Source organism: Sinohyriopsis cumingii, unplaced genomic scaffold (assembly GCF_028554795.1).
Source record: "Sinohyriopsis cumingii isolate HCF-2022 unplaced genomic scaffold, ASM2855479v2 utg000349l, whole genome shotgun sequence".
NCBI classification, from domain to species: domain Eukaryota; kingdom Metazoa; phylum Mollusca; class Bivalvia; order Unionida; family Unionidae; genus Sinohyriopsis; species Sinohyriopsis cumingii.
In genome coordinates this window covers 2,014,169-2,028,270 of record NW_028315889.1, presented here as the reverse complement: position 1 = coordinate 2,028,270, position 14,102 = coordinate 2,014,169, and the positions used below count along the sequence as shown (strand labels likewise).

The 14,102-nt window shown below is 34.7% G+C and overlaps 1 protein-coding gene across 1 annotated transcript in view; it reads right to left on the bottom strand.

Annotated features, from left to right (window-relative positions):
- LOC149774322 (laminin subunit beta-1-like) overlaps positions 1-14,102 on the bottom strand; it is a 133,895-nt gene that overhangs the window by 90,191 nt on the left and 29,602 nt on the right. The gene's annotated exons all lie outside the window — the stretch shown is intronic.

Sequence of the window (14,102 nt, the reverse complement as noted above, 5' to 3'; positions counted from 1 at the left end):
TAGCTTGGGATAGTGATAGGCTGATCATCATCATCATCTTGCTTGCATGATTGTATCTGCTTCGTTGTCACCGATTGGATTATTTCCTCATCAGTAAGTTCACCATAGGCATTGGCATCATCATCCACATGAACATAATTAGAAAATTCATCCCGAGCAATGCCTATGGAGTCCGCAATCTCATCAGCCATCGCTTCAAGACCTATTTCTGATTGAGGCTCTTTAATTTCTTGTGCAATTAAACACTGCTGGTGAAATTCTTCATCAGAAATTTCCGGAAAAATACAATGGAACCAGCAGTTTTGAATGGTTTTCGGCGATACACTGTTCCAAGCTGCACGGGCATACATGATGGCGTCTAGCAGAGTTGGTTTATAGGATCGCTTTTCCTCATTTGCACTCACAGTCAATGTACATGTACATGTACATGTATTTTCAAAAACATTTATTGATCTTTATCTGCGAGATACTGTCATATATTAACCTGGATATAATACAATCTTGGTTATTTTGCACCTAACACCGCGTTATGCGTGAATGGCGGGTGCCTGAAAGCAATCGGTGGATGTTTCTCTCTCACTCTCTCGTTTGTGATTTTCTTTGATCCATTTTTCAATCTGATAACATATTCAAACCTCTGAGTACAACCAAACATGATTTGTTTTTCAATATTCACATCAATTATAAAAATGCGTCGTGTGTTATCTGACATAAGTGATGCACACTACAGTAATGGATGCATACGCTACATGTGATATATGGAGTTCATAGATATATTTTTTCTTTAATAAATTACTTATGATGATAAAAAAGGAATAAATGATAACAACACCAGGTTAGTTCATTTCATTTTATTATCAATTAAGCGTTTTGTTTATTTTATTGTAACATGCAGTGGGAGGGGATTCCAGTAAACACCAGCAAGAGACAGGAGTAATGCTCAAGGACATTTTTAAAATTACCGGTTTTTATGAACCCGGATATCTCGGGACCCGGTTATGTCGACGATTTTTTTACACCCCCGACGTAATCGAGATAACCGGGTTTGACTGTAGTACACATGTCCTGAGTCATCAAGAGGCTTGATTATAATTCTCAAACCATGTGACAAGATTCACAATGATCAAGGTTACCTCATCATTTGTTCTTTCATTTTGTATGTCTACTCCTTTAATTACAAACTTGTATGTACCTAATTCTGTTTGTTCATCTGTTTTATTATGCATTCCCTTTCATGATAAAATTTAATGATAAAATCAAAAACTAAATAAATTATATTAATGGAAATCTCAATAAAACTTATTAATAAGAAAACACTTTTTCAGAAAAATCTTAACTCATTCAGCCCCTATCCCACCTGTAGGCATGATGAGACCATACCCTACTTCCAAGCTCTGCAGCATCAAGGTCATTTAAGATACACCAAAGTGGGTGGTATTACAAAAGAGCAGACAGATATAGCTCTACAATGATACCAAATAATCTGGACATTATAGTTGCCCTACAAAATACAGAGGGAAAAAACTAATTTTTTGGACCCGTTTATTTTTCACTTAAAATTCGCTTGTGGTCGGAATCCGAACTTTAGACCTTTTGGCCTCAGACCTAAGGCAGACCAGTCTGAACTGCACACAGACAGGTGAACCTTTGCAAAAACTAGGATAAGGTGGGTATTTGGAATAAAGAGTGGTCTCATTACGAAACTTATGGGTTCGTTAAGAAAAAAAAGAAAGAACTCCAACGTTTACCCTTCTGCTCATGCGCAAGCAAAATAACCAATGGAAAACAATGTTTTAAATACAATTACGCATTTGGCTAATGGAAAATCTATTGAAAGTCGATGTGTTAGGATGTATTCAGAAATAGCCCCCAAAATGTCTTTCCTACTTGCATTTCAGACAAAAACCTCTAGGGCCAAATGAGTTACAGTACACTGTTATAATTAGATTGATACAGCCATAGTGGAGGAAGTTACTGACTTAAAAAATATGCATGATTTAACACTTTTCGAGCAATAACTTTTTCTGACATTAGGCAAAAACAATAATGTGTGTCTCCAGTCAGCTGACATATTCCTTTTTTTTCAGTGCTGACCTTAGCACTTTTTTCGAAAGAGTAAAAAACAAAGTTTTGCCCAGTACTTGAATGGCTTATAGTGTATTATATACAATAATCATTATAAAATACATGATGCTTTAAAACAAAAATTTAAGTGCTTATAAGCAAGGCAATGATGGCCATTTACCTGCAAACCCAGGTTTTAATAGAAAACGAATTAAAATTCTCAAACCTGTATAATGCTATATATTCGTATTTATATGGATTCTGTTTTATCAAACATTCTTATGTAAAATCTAGGGATAGCATTTTCCTTTCTGTTTGCTGTATATTTGTAATTGTATTTGTGTGTGTGTGTGTGTGTGTGCACACAGTTCAAAATAATGTACAGTATGATTGGCTTGATCCAAGTTTTAGTCAGTCAGGTCTAGCAGTTATCTAGTCTTTGTGTAACAATCAGAAGTAAGTAGCAATTTACAAATGGCTGTCAGATGACCTGAATGCTCCAAGAGCCTGGTAAATAAATTAGGTTAAATTACCTATACAATAATGTTGTTGTTGTTGTAAGGTTTAACGCCATTTTTCAGCACACGATAGGCTAGACATGGCGGCCAGTATTACTGGTGGAGGAAGAACCCAGGAAAACCCCGGAAAGAACCACCGACCCACAAGAAGCTACTGGCAAGCTTTCTCACGTACCCACATTAGCCGAATCCGAGACTCGAACCCACGCAGACAGAGGTGAGATGGCAGTGATCCGTAACGGAGAGCGCTTTAGACCACTCGGCCACTTGGGGCCCCACCTATACAATAAACTGAACCAGTGTCAAAACAGAATGTGAGAATACATACCAATATAAAAACCTTAGTAAAATAAAATTTTTATTATATATACATCTTCTATCTTCACCATGTCAAGAAAAAGAATAACCTGCCCCAGACACTTCTGAATTTAACTCATCTATGACATTATGCTACATTTACTCTATAATATATCCAAAAAAGTTATTTGGTCTGTAAATCAATTATTCTATAAACCAGTTATTAATCTTCCTGATATTTTGATTATTTACTTCATACTAAGCAGGAGTAGAAAATTCAAATGATCTGCAAGAAATTTAATGCTCAGGTTTGAATATTGGTATAACCATTTTTTAAAAATGAAATTACCTAAAAGACTTTAAATCATAAAACCATATTTTTCTGGGCAAACAGCTTTGGTCTTTCCAATCTCAGTCTTAAAATTACACAATTTAAGATAAAAACACCACCACAAAAAAAAACAGACTGATATTAAACAAATTTTGTACGATAAATATTCTACTTATTTTCAAACAAATTTTACAAAAGGTGTGTTGATTGGACATTAATGGCCCATAATGTTATTTTGTGGTGGGGTGTAACAATGTAGTAATGTTTTTGAAGATAATTATGTGTTTCCCTTTACCCCCAAATTTTTAATTTGACCCCCAGTCTGGCACCAAAGTTTTTTGTTTTGTTTTGTTACTCTCAAGCTTGTACCCCTAAGGGAAGCACTGGAAAGGGCCTCTAATGAGTAACATACACTGTATATGGTACTTAATGCCCCATATCAAGCAAACTTTATTCCTAGCTGAAAACTATCTTGACATTTTGTAAAATCTTTTCAGCAGAGAACTGAGAACCATTCCCACAATAAATTATGGTTTCTTTCAAGTAGTTTGTACTACAAGTCAAAATGGGGAAATGTACACACTCCTCAGTTTAATCCTGTGCAATGAGGGAAAAGTCTACTTAAGCAACATTCTTAATCAACTAAACAATGGAGTTCATTCAAAGCCTGAACAATGAGCTCAAGCATTTACTTTAATCACTGTCCAATCTTCTGACACAATGAAACTGAAAGGTTGTTGTCCAAAGAGGATTGTTTGTGGCTATCAGCCATAAAAATTCCACATGCATATACTCTCATGTTTATAGTAAATAAGAAAGAGCAAAAACTCTAATCACTTGTATATGGACTGCCACATTTCTGCTCAATTCTATCAGCCATTGCTTACATTCCTCACCACCACCACCCCCTTACACACAAACACTTGGCTTCAGAGAGTAAGTATCAAATTACACCCCCTGCTCCTGAAAGCAATAACATATTTGTCAGTTTGTGATGAACAGCAAAATGGTTAAATATAGATTTGACTATAGAGTAACACCTTAAAAGATAAATGAAAACTGATGTGTCAATAGATTCAGGTCTTTATTCAGATCTAAATAATTCCTTTAAAACAATAAACCCTTATTTTTATATATGCCTTGTTGAACATACTAAGTAATTTTATATGAATCCACCACACAGTTTAAAAACATGGCCAATTAACTGCAAACATTTGCACTAATAGATTGGGCTATGAGAGACACCATGATAGATAATGTACAGTCAGTGACCTCACCATGTCTTGTTCAGTCCATCACCAGAACACAGGTCTACTTCCATGTTGCAATGAAGTTATTAAACGTCTGCCTTAAATTGCAACCATAATGTAATTATTTAGAAATTAAGTAATCAGTTATAATTACAATAATGATTATGATTACAACAGGGCCCACTTCAAATCACTTTCAACCAACTGTCAACTTCTCATTCAACAGGCAGGGTTCATACAGAATTCTGAATAAATTCAAATACTTTTCACAAACTTTCAAAGACCACAAACATAGATTTCCAAGACCTATTTTTGCTAACATTTTGTATACAAGTTATATGAGAAAACAACGAATGCAAAATACTGCAATATTGTTTGATGATGAAATTAAAACTATAATTAATTTCCTGATTTCAAAAAAAAAGAAACCTGGAAAACTCAACGACATCTGAATCTAACAACCTTTGACAATTTTATTTGTGATTATGGAAAGAAATTCAAATTTTGGGGCTTATTTCAATTTTCAAAGTCCTTTAAAGAGCTCAGGGTAATTTGCTTGATTTTCCCAGACTTTCAGGGCCTTGAAAATGCTATCTCATTTTTCCCAAACTGTCAAAGACCTTCAAAGACCGTAAGAACCCTGACAGGAATGGACAAAGCAATGTCAACACTGCTGTTCGGTGAAGAGCTAAGAAATATGTAAATATCCTGAGAGAATCACTGATAATGATAAAGTGGGAAATTACCTTTCACAAGACTGCTTACTAGAGTGCAAAACTTTAGCAAATAACTAATTTTTCACAAATTGTGCCATTTACACTGAACCAGAGTTTCTTAAGGGGACTAATAATATGATACTGGCCAAAAAGAACTTCCAGGTATCAAAGATAAGCTCTCTTTAACTGCAGAGTGGTACAAAACATTATATTCTTTAGCAATAATAAGATTTTCATGATGGCCACTATGTCAGACAGAATGGATGTAAGATCAACATGAACTTCATTTACGACCAACTAGGTGTCATAAAAAATGTTTGGGTGAAAACCCTGTATTTGTATATCCATTCAGGAAGAGTAGCAGTAACAAGAATTGCAAGACATCCACCATGGTGGCCATTAAAAACTATGTCAATATGACTTTATTTTTAGCAGGAGTAACTATAATAGAATTTGCAAGATAGCTGACATATCAGCCATACTGGATGTCTTATCTGCACCAGTATAATTTATGACCAACTAGATAGGAGTCTTTTGGTGGAAAACTTGTATCAGAAATGACCATCAATTTAGTAGTTATAACAGAATGTTCAAGATGGTTTCTACGGCTTAATATTGGAGGTCAGATCAACATCATTTTCATTTGCACCCAACCAGGTTTCACAAGAAGACTTCTAATGAAAAGCCTGTCAATTTTCAGTTTAGAAGGAATAGCCATAACAATATTTTCAAGATGGCTGATGTGGTGGCCATATTAGATGTACCATTAGAGTTAGGACTAACTAGACACTGTAAGAAGTCTTTTGGTGAAAATCCTATGTCAGTATATGACCATCCATCCAAAAGATCTAGCAATAACATAATTTTAAAGATGGTACCCATATAGGATGTCAGATCAGCACCATTTTCATTTGGGACCAACTAAACATTGTAAGTCTTCTGGTGAAAAATCAATGTCACTATGACTTTCCTTTCTAGAGGAGTAGCTATAACAAGATTTTCAAGATGGCTGCCATGGTGACCATAATGGATGTTGGATCGACAGCATTTTTGTTCAGTAAATAGACATAGACTAGACATAATAAGATGTGTTTCAGAGAAAACCCCATGTTGATATGACCATCCTTTAAACAACAATAGCAGTAACATTTTTAACTGACAGTATTCATTTAGGAATCTGAAAACCATTAATATTCCAGTTCTTACAGAAACATGATTTGCTCATACAATTCGTAATAAATATTCTGTACTGCTGGCTACCTAGTCACATGAGTATTAGGAGTAATGAAAGGCCAGATAAAGAGTTAAAGCTGACTTGCAGTCACCCATTTCTAAATGGAAGATTCCATGTCGTGACTTAAAAAATTATACATTATTTTGTCATAATTGACAAAACATATTGAATGTAAACTCCAACAACTCCAGAGCATCATAGACAAAGTGCCATCCTCATAAAGAACAAATCACAGAAATGAGGTGGTAGTGTGCCGATCACATTTTGGACATGTCTACGTGACTGATTCATACATGTACATATACCTCGTAATGGGTGAAATTCAACCAGAATGCATACCCTGTCAGTATCCAATGACAGTGGAACACAATCTTGTTCTGTCAATGTCCAAAATGTGAGACAATTCTTTTGATGTGAAATCAATAAAGACAATTTCTGATGATGTTTCATGGACTTTCTGAGAAAATGCAGTTTATATCATAAATTTAGATCCTATGTTTTAAGGACTTTAAAGTTTTACCATTCTTTTTTGTTTTATAAATCTAATATTGTATATTATTGTCATTATTGTTACATATCTAAGATGGATTCAAGCTCTCAATGTTTTTTAGTGCAATTTTTCATTTTCGCATGCATGGAACTTTACCTTTGTTTGGCACCACATGGCCACTATTGTGCTGAGGCCACATAAAATGAAAAGTTACTATATGCATATATGCCATTTTCATTTAGGGTCAAAAGACCATGGGATAAATGCATCATTAATGTTTCATAGCAATCCCCAAGAAATTTAGTAGGAAGAGATAACCAACTTGTGCTAATGGACAGATGGACAATGGTCAACAGGACTTCATATAAGCTCTCATGCTGACTGATTGATTTGTTGGATTATAGTGGCTTGCACTAGTATCTCATGCTGCTTTTGTTCCTGGATCATATTTGTTTTTACCTCATGTGTGGAATGTTGCATAATCTGTATAATTATCAGTTTCAGAGTTTTCTGTACACCATGGCAGGGCATTAATGTAAGAAAGAAATAAGATACATCCTAGGATTGAGACCAAAGGCACACCCTATTTTATTCCACCAGATCTTGATAAATAATGTGGTATTCAGTTGCACATGCTACATGTAGGTTCTGTCACTATGGTAACTTTGTATCCAAGATAGTTTCACTAAAATCAAATAAAAGATTGTCAAAATGTATGTTATGGTTAACTACATGCACTTCAAATGCCTTTGTTTTAAGTATATTGCCCTTATGAGTTATCTTTATCAGCACAGTCTACACAAGTGGATGGATGGAAAACATGATTGTGATTGATGTCAGTTGCCTGTTCTGCTACTTGTTTCTCAATAATTCTGGAAATATGGAGTCTTTAATTTTCTGGCAAATCTTTTCCTTTGCCTGTAATCAAAGGCCTTTTTCTTTCCCTCTTTAAGGCTTAAGAAAATTTATTACATTTTATGCTTAAGTTTTATAATGTGTGCTACTAGCCTATGTATTATACAGATTTATGGTAGCCACCCAATGTATTTATATAGGATCTATACCATCTACCCTGAGCCCTTTACACTAACAGAGCATGAAAATAAAAATGGTTACATGCAACTGACATTGGCCATGAGGTTCACTGATAGCGGTATGCATGTTTTTCTGCGACTGGCATTTCTGCAACAGGCAGATGGGCGATGAATAAAAAATTTAAAGAAAATCAAAAAGTAAATCTTAAGAAGGCAATAAGGGCAGCAAGAAACTGAATAAAATTTAGATTTAATTTAATGAAACTCAAAGGTTTACATTTAATTTGCAGGTGTTATAAAGAAAAATAATCTTTTAGAATATTACGGATCAAAAATGAGATTCTGACAGGAATTACAAACAGTGCAAGAATTTTTTTATCATATGAAATTAAATCAAGCAATTTTTAGTTACTATGTGTTAAAAGTAAAGAGTATGTGAAATGCCACTAATCAAAGCTATAATGTCAATGTCTCTTCAATGGTATTGTTACCAAAAGTTTAAACGTAATTGCAATGCTGTTGTTGCTTGTAATAACTTTCTTAATAATTACTGCAAATTAAAAGGATTCATTACATTACTCATTTACCGAAATATAAATGTTACGTTCACTTTCCGCATTAATTAACAGCAATTCTTTATGGTTACTTTTGATCTACACCCTTTACTATCTACTGTGTTCACCTCAGATGCAGAAGGTCACTGGGTTGAACCCTGACCAAACCAAACCAAAGGCTTATGGAAATGGTACGAGCAGCTGCCTCACTGGGCACTCAGCATTAGGACTGGTCGACTTGGTGTCAGGATAATGTGAATAGGTGGGACATGATACTACATGTCTGTAGCATGATGCCCAAGTGCTAGATATCGCTGTAAACTGTCACAATGCAGACAAGATAGTGATATGACTGAAAAATTGTTAAAGCTATTTTAAAAATCCAAATCACACACAAACACACACTAAACCTTTTTTGAATACCAGAATATATTCCAGGAGCCTGCTGTCTGTTTAAACAGTAAACACTCTAGATTTGTACAAATTCACAAATAATACTCATGGAAAACTATTACCACTAAAAATGGTTAATGGGTACCCGGGTCCTTGGGTGTCCGCACGTTCATAATTACCCAAGTATGAAAATTAGCTGAAGGGTACCCATTTAGTTTATGTTAAAAAAATCAAAAATTAAAATAAAAAAGTTTCCAAGTTCAGATCAAAGGTTATATCTGGTGACGTTAATAGCAAGCAAGACACCAAAATATGAGTACAATTTGAGGCTTGTGTCATGTGACATTAATCCCTCGTAGACCTTATCTACTTATCTTCATACTGTCAACATGTGCGACCACATGGCTATACTCAAACAGTTTCCTTCTTTCTATTTATAGCAACTGTACATGACAGGTTTCAAAGAAAAGAGATGGGTTTCTAGAATTTTGAAGTCACGTGCCATAGATTAATTACAGCTTTATACACACTTATGTAGCAGACCAGTCTATATTGAAAAAACATGGTGCCAAATATCATCAGGTGAAACAGGCTTTATCAAAATGTCTCGTGTATGTTATATGACTGAAAAATGTTAGGAGAGGGATTTTGTTAAACTAAAAGAAAATGTTGTATCAGGAAAAGGACAAATCAATAGCATTTTACAAATTTTTATTAATTAAAGAGGAACTCTGCAGCATTCAGACTTTGTTGACAAGTTTACGACCATTAAGTGAAAGCTAATCATGTGATGTAGACTATTTAAAGTGAATGTTGTGTTGAAATAATTTATTATTTTGCTTGGTCTTATTCTCATACTAATCCACATAGATTTAGCTGATTTGTGACAAGAATTTTAACTACAGATCCAGGCAAGTTGCTGAAATAAATTTAAGTAAAAATGTGCGCTTTTCATATGGTCTTCTGTAGTTATGGCATGTAATATATAGATCACTCTTTTTATGCTCAGATTACACTTTTTTGCTACTTATATTAGTAATAATTATGCTTATACCTCTCAGGGGGTTGGCATGTATGAACTTACAAGAAAGCTGTTCAGGTTCACATGTAATATAAAATTTCCCTTTAATCGGGTACTCGGATAGCTGATCATTAGGATCATCAGGTACCCTGGTAAACCAGTTCAGTTGACTTTGCCTAAAATTTGACATCTCTAATTACCACTGGACAGTTTACAAAGTTAACTGTCATATAAAAGTAGAGGGGTAGAGGTGGTCCAAAATTTAAAACAAAAAATCATTCCACAGACTACTTAACTAATGCTGCTGCAGGAAGACCATTAGACAATTTGCATAGGTCATGTGTACACAAAGTAGAACCCAATTCATCTAAAGGTAGGTAAAGTAGATAAGCATGTTAAGTTATTACACTTTTTAACCTTAAATGAGAATGCTTAAGCCATCTTTATTCAAGATTGACAGTTACTTCACAATCATCAGTAACATTTCTACGAAGTTGGATTTTACTTAATACATATAATGCAAAATATTATTATTTTGGTAGTTAAAATGGCACAGTTAATAGCAGTGTAGAAGTGTGGCTTAAAATGTCAAAAGAAAACCACAATTCTAGGAAGGATAAGCCATCTGTGAAGTGAGCAACCATTCTGAAATATAAGACATCTGTTGACATTATGTAGTAACACCACCCCACATCAGGAAAATGCAAGGCTGCAGAACTCAAGCCTAAAAATAACTAATAAGAACCATGAAAAGACTAGGTCCCAAATACTGTATATATCTCTATGCACTATCATCCAGTCTGTAATGACTGCAATGATGAGCTCCTCCTCAAACCCTCCAATGCAATATTAACACATTACTCCCTGGTGACGAGTTTAAGTGGCAGGAGGTAGTAGCCTACTGTCGAGCTCTGTAGCATCAAGGTCATGTATAATACACTAAAGTGGGTGGTATTATAGAAAGGTAGACAGATGTAGCTCTATAATGATACCAAATAATCTGGAATTTCAAGTTGCACTACAAAATACAGAGGGAAAAACCTCATTTTTGTAAACTAGTAGTTTTCTACCCAAAATTCACCCGTGGTCGGAATCCGATTTGGTGTCCGGATTTTAGTCTTTTTGGTATCATATCTAAGGCAAACCGGTATGAACTGCAAACAGACAGATGAACCTTTGCAAAAAGTAGGATAAGATGGGCATTTGGAATAAAGAGTGTTCTCGATACGAAAATGAAGAGTCCATTAAGCAAAAAATTTTAAAATAAAAAAAACTTTTACCCTTCTGCTCAAGTGTGAGCCAAATAGCCAATGAAAAACGATGCTTCTAACACAACTAGGCAGTTTGTTATTGGAAGATCACCTGGAAGTTGGTGTTTTCAGATGTATTCAGAAATAGCTTTCAAAATGTGTTTCCTACTCGAATTTCAGACAAAAATGACAAAAACATCCAGGGTTAAATTAATGTGTTAAAAGCAACAAACTCTCTAACTACAGTGAAACACTGCTATAACATGCTTCATTATAACACAAATTCAGAAAAAACACAATGTGATGTTGCTTCTGAAATTTTACAATATCACCAATTTCTTGAAGTATCAATCTTGTTATTACTGACCAATGAACAATAAAGGCATCTAGTCTTCACTTTGTTTATCAATAAAGGCATCTTGTCTTCAATGTGTTCATCTTCAGTGCATTCTGTGTACAACAGTTGCTCAAACAATAACCAGAAGCTGTTTCCTCATTCAAGTCACATATATTGCTAAGTACCAAACAATGCAATGGTTGATAAAAAATTCTCACCTGAAAAAATCAATTAATTTAATTAACTGATATTCATCAAAGTGAATCCAGCTGCTCAAGTTTGTTCAAATTATGGGGACATGATTTCTAAAAACATTTTTTTTTAAAAATCTGCCTACATTTGTACATGGCCTCTGTCTTTGTCGGCACTAAGTACCCGCAGTTGCACAACCCTAAAGGAATCTGCCATGACTTTTTAAATTTTTGAGTAAGAAATTAATAGGATTCTTCCTGCACCCAAGTGCCATATGCAAGATGTGGCAACAGCTGATGGTGGATAACTAAGTTATTGTAAAGAAATAAAATTGGTAACATACAGATGGACAAACAGTAGGAGAGACATCATCATAACATAATACACTCTTCCTTAAAATAAAATAATCTGTAAAGCAAGCAAATCAAAATTTCACTTGAAAACACCTAATTTATGGAGTTTGACCATTTACTAATACAAATACCATACTGACATTGGTCATTCTGGAATGTACAACACCACCCAGCATGAGAACAATGTATGAACTCAATTCAAAAAATAACATGTTTAACCAAACATCAGCCAACTATGTGTCAAGAGCTAAGTAGCAGACCCCAATCTGTCTTCTGCAGTTGGAAATCATTTTTAAGACCTATGCAGGAATGTTCCCAGATATGAGTATCACCAAGAAATTTAGATATAAAGGAACAAAATGCAAAGAAAATTCAAGAAAATCATTGGGGAAGTTCCATCCAGTCTTGAAAGAGTACAAAGATGAATACTATGGGACCAACCATCTAATTTTCATGGAGAAAGTCCATTTTTATTTGGACAAAAATAAATCCAGCCACCAAAAACGTGTAGCTTGGAGAAAGAAAAAAAAAAGCTATGAAGTTAGCTGTCAGAAAGAATTACATTAAGATAAAAGAAGCCAAAACTCCTGTCTGGAAAGAAAATCTTAGCCCCTATCCTTAAGTGGTCAGACCCCAATAGCACCTTCACACAATCCACTTAACTATTGGTGGCAGCAAACTCTGTATTCCACTGTCCTTTTGTTTTTAAAGACAGAAACTAGGTGTACTTTTTTTAACATTGTTGTTTTTGTTGTAGGGTTTAACGCCAGTTTTCAACACATGATAGGCTATACATGGCGGCCAGTATTAATGGTGGAGGAAGAACCCGGGAAATGCCCAGAAAGAACCACCGATCCTCGAGAAGCTACTGGCAAGCTTCCTCACATACCTACATTAGCCGAATCAGAGACTCAAACCCACGCAGACAGAGGTGAGATGGCACTGATCCGTAGCGGAGAGCGCTTTAGACCACTCGGGGCCCCTTTTTTTAAACATAATATCTGCATAAATGTAATCATGTGTGTATGCATAATATTTCATACTGGGTCCATAAACTATGTTATTTTTTATTTTTGAAAGTGTGTTAAGTGTTTTAAAAAACCACTATTTTTTTATACTTAAATTTAAATTTATAGTAATTTTATCAGGCACTATACAAATAGGTCACTTTTTCTCATTAGTGCAATGTTACTTTTAGGGTCAAATGCACCTACACCACCCCACACCAACAAAAAGACTTCTCAGCATCAAAATCTCCCAACAGTGTCTGGAAAGTTGGCATCTACCACTGTCCATTAGATCTGCATTAAGTTGGAGATCTCACATTTAATCAAATTACAACACGACTAAAGCTTTATAGGTGCTAGCCACAATGGCATCACAATGAACAATTACTTAAGCCATTATGAAATTGACACGAGCGAGAAACCCCATGTACAGCATACAAAATAACTGGTTTTCTGTAAAACTCTTGTGCTTATTTTTCTTTCTCAACATCAGTCAGCTATAAAAGTAACATATCCCTATACATGTACTTTTAACCATTAATTCAGTATCTTCAACTCCCCCCCCCAATAAATTCAATGTATGAATCAAAATTTTAAACTACTGTGCACATCTGCAAACCACTTAATTTTATTGCAAAAGTCGGAAGTACATGTGTCAATCGGGGTTTTTCACAGTATTTTAATTCTCAGAGTCCCATTGAGTCCTAGTGTTATTAACCAATCATTTTTCCAGCCATCAGGAATCCAAACCACATTTTTACACTTTCTGTGATTCTGACAGGGACATACCTGACAACCAGTTGAGATGAAAACCAGTATTCCAGACCAATAAAAACCTTACAAAGACCAAAATAAAAACTTAAACAAAAAATGCATTCATCATATAAGATCAAAAGTTTAAAAACAAATGCTATAAACGAACTAATTTTACACACATTTACATAATTAGTTACATCACTGGAACATTATTAAATTGTATTCTTTTGATTTTCAGTGTGCTGTAAAACACGTTATTATATGCTATACAAGTACATGCAACTTTTGCACTTTTTCAAAATGTA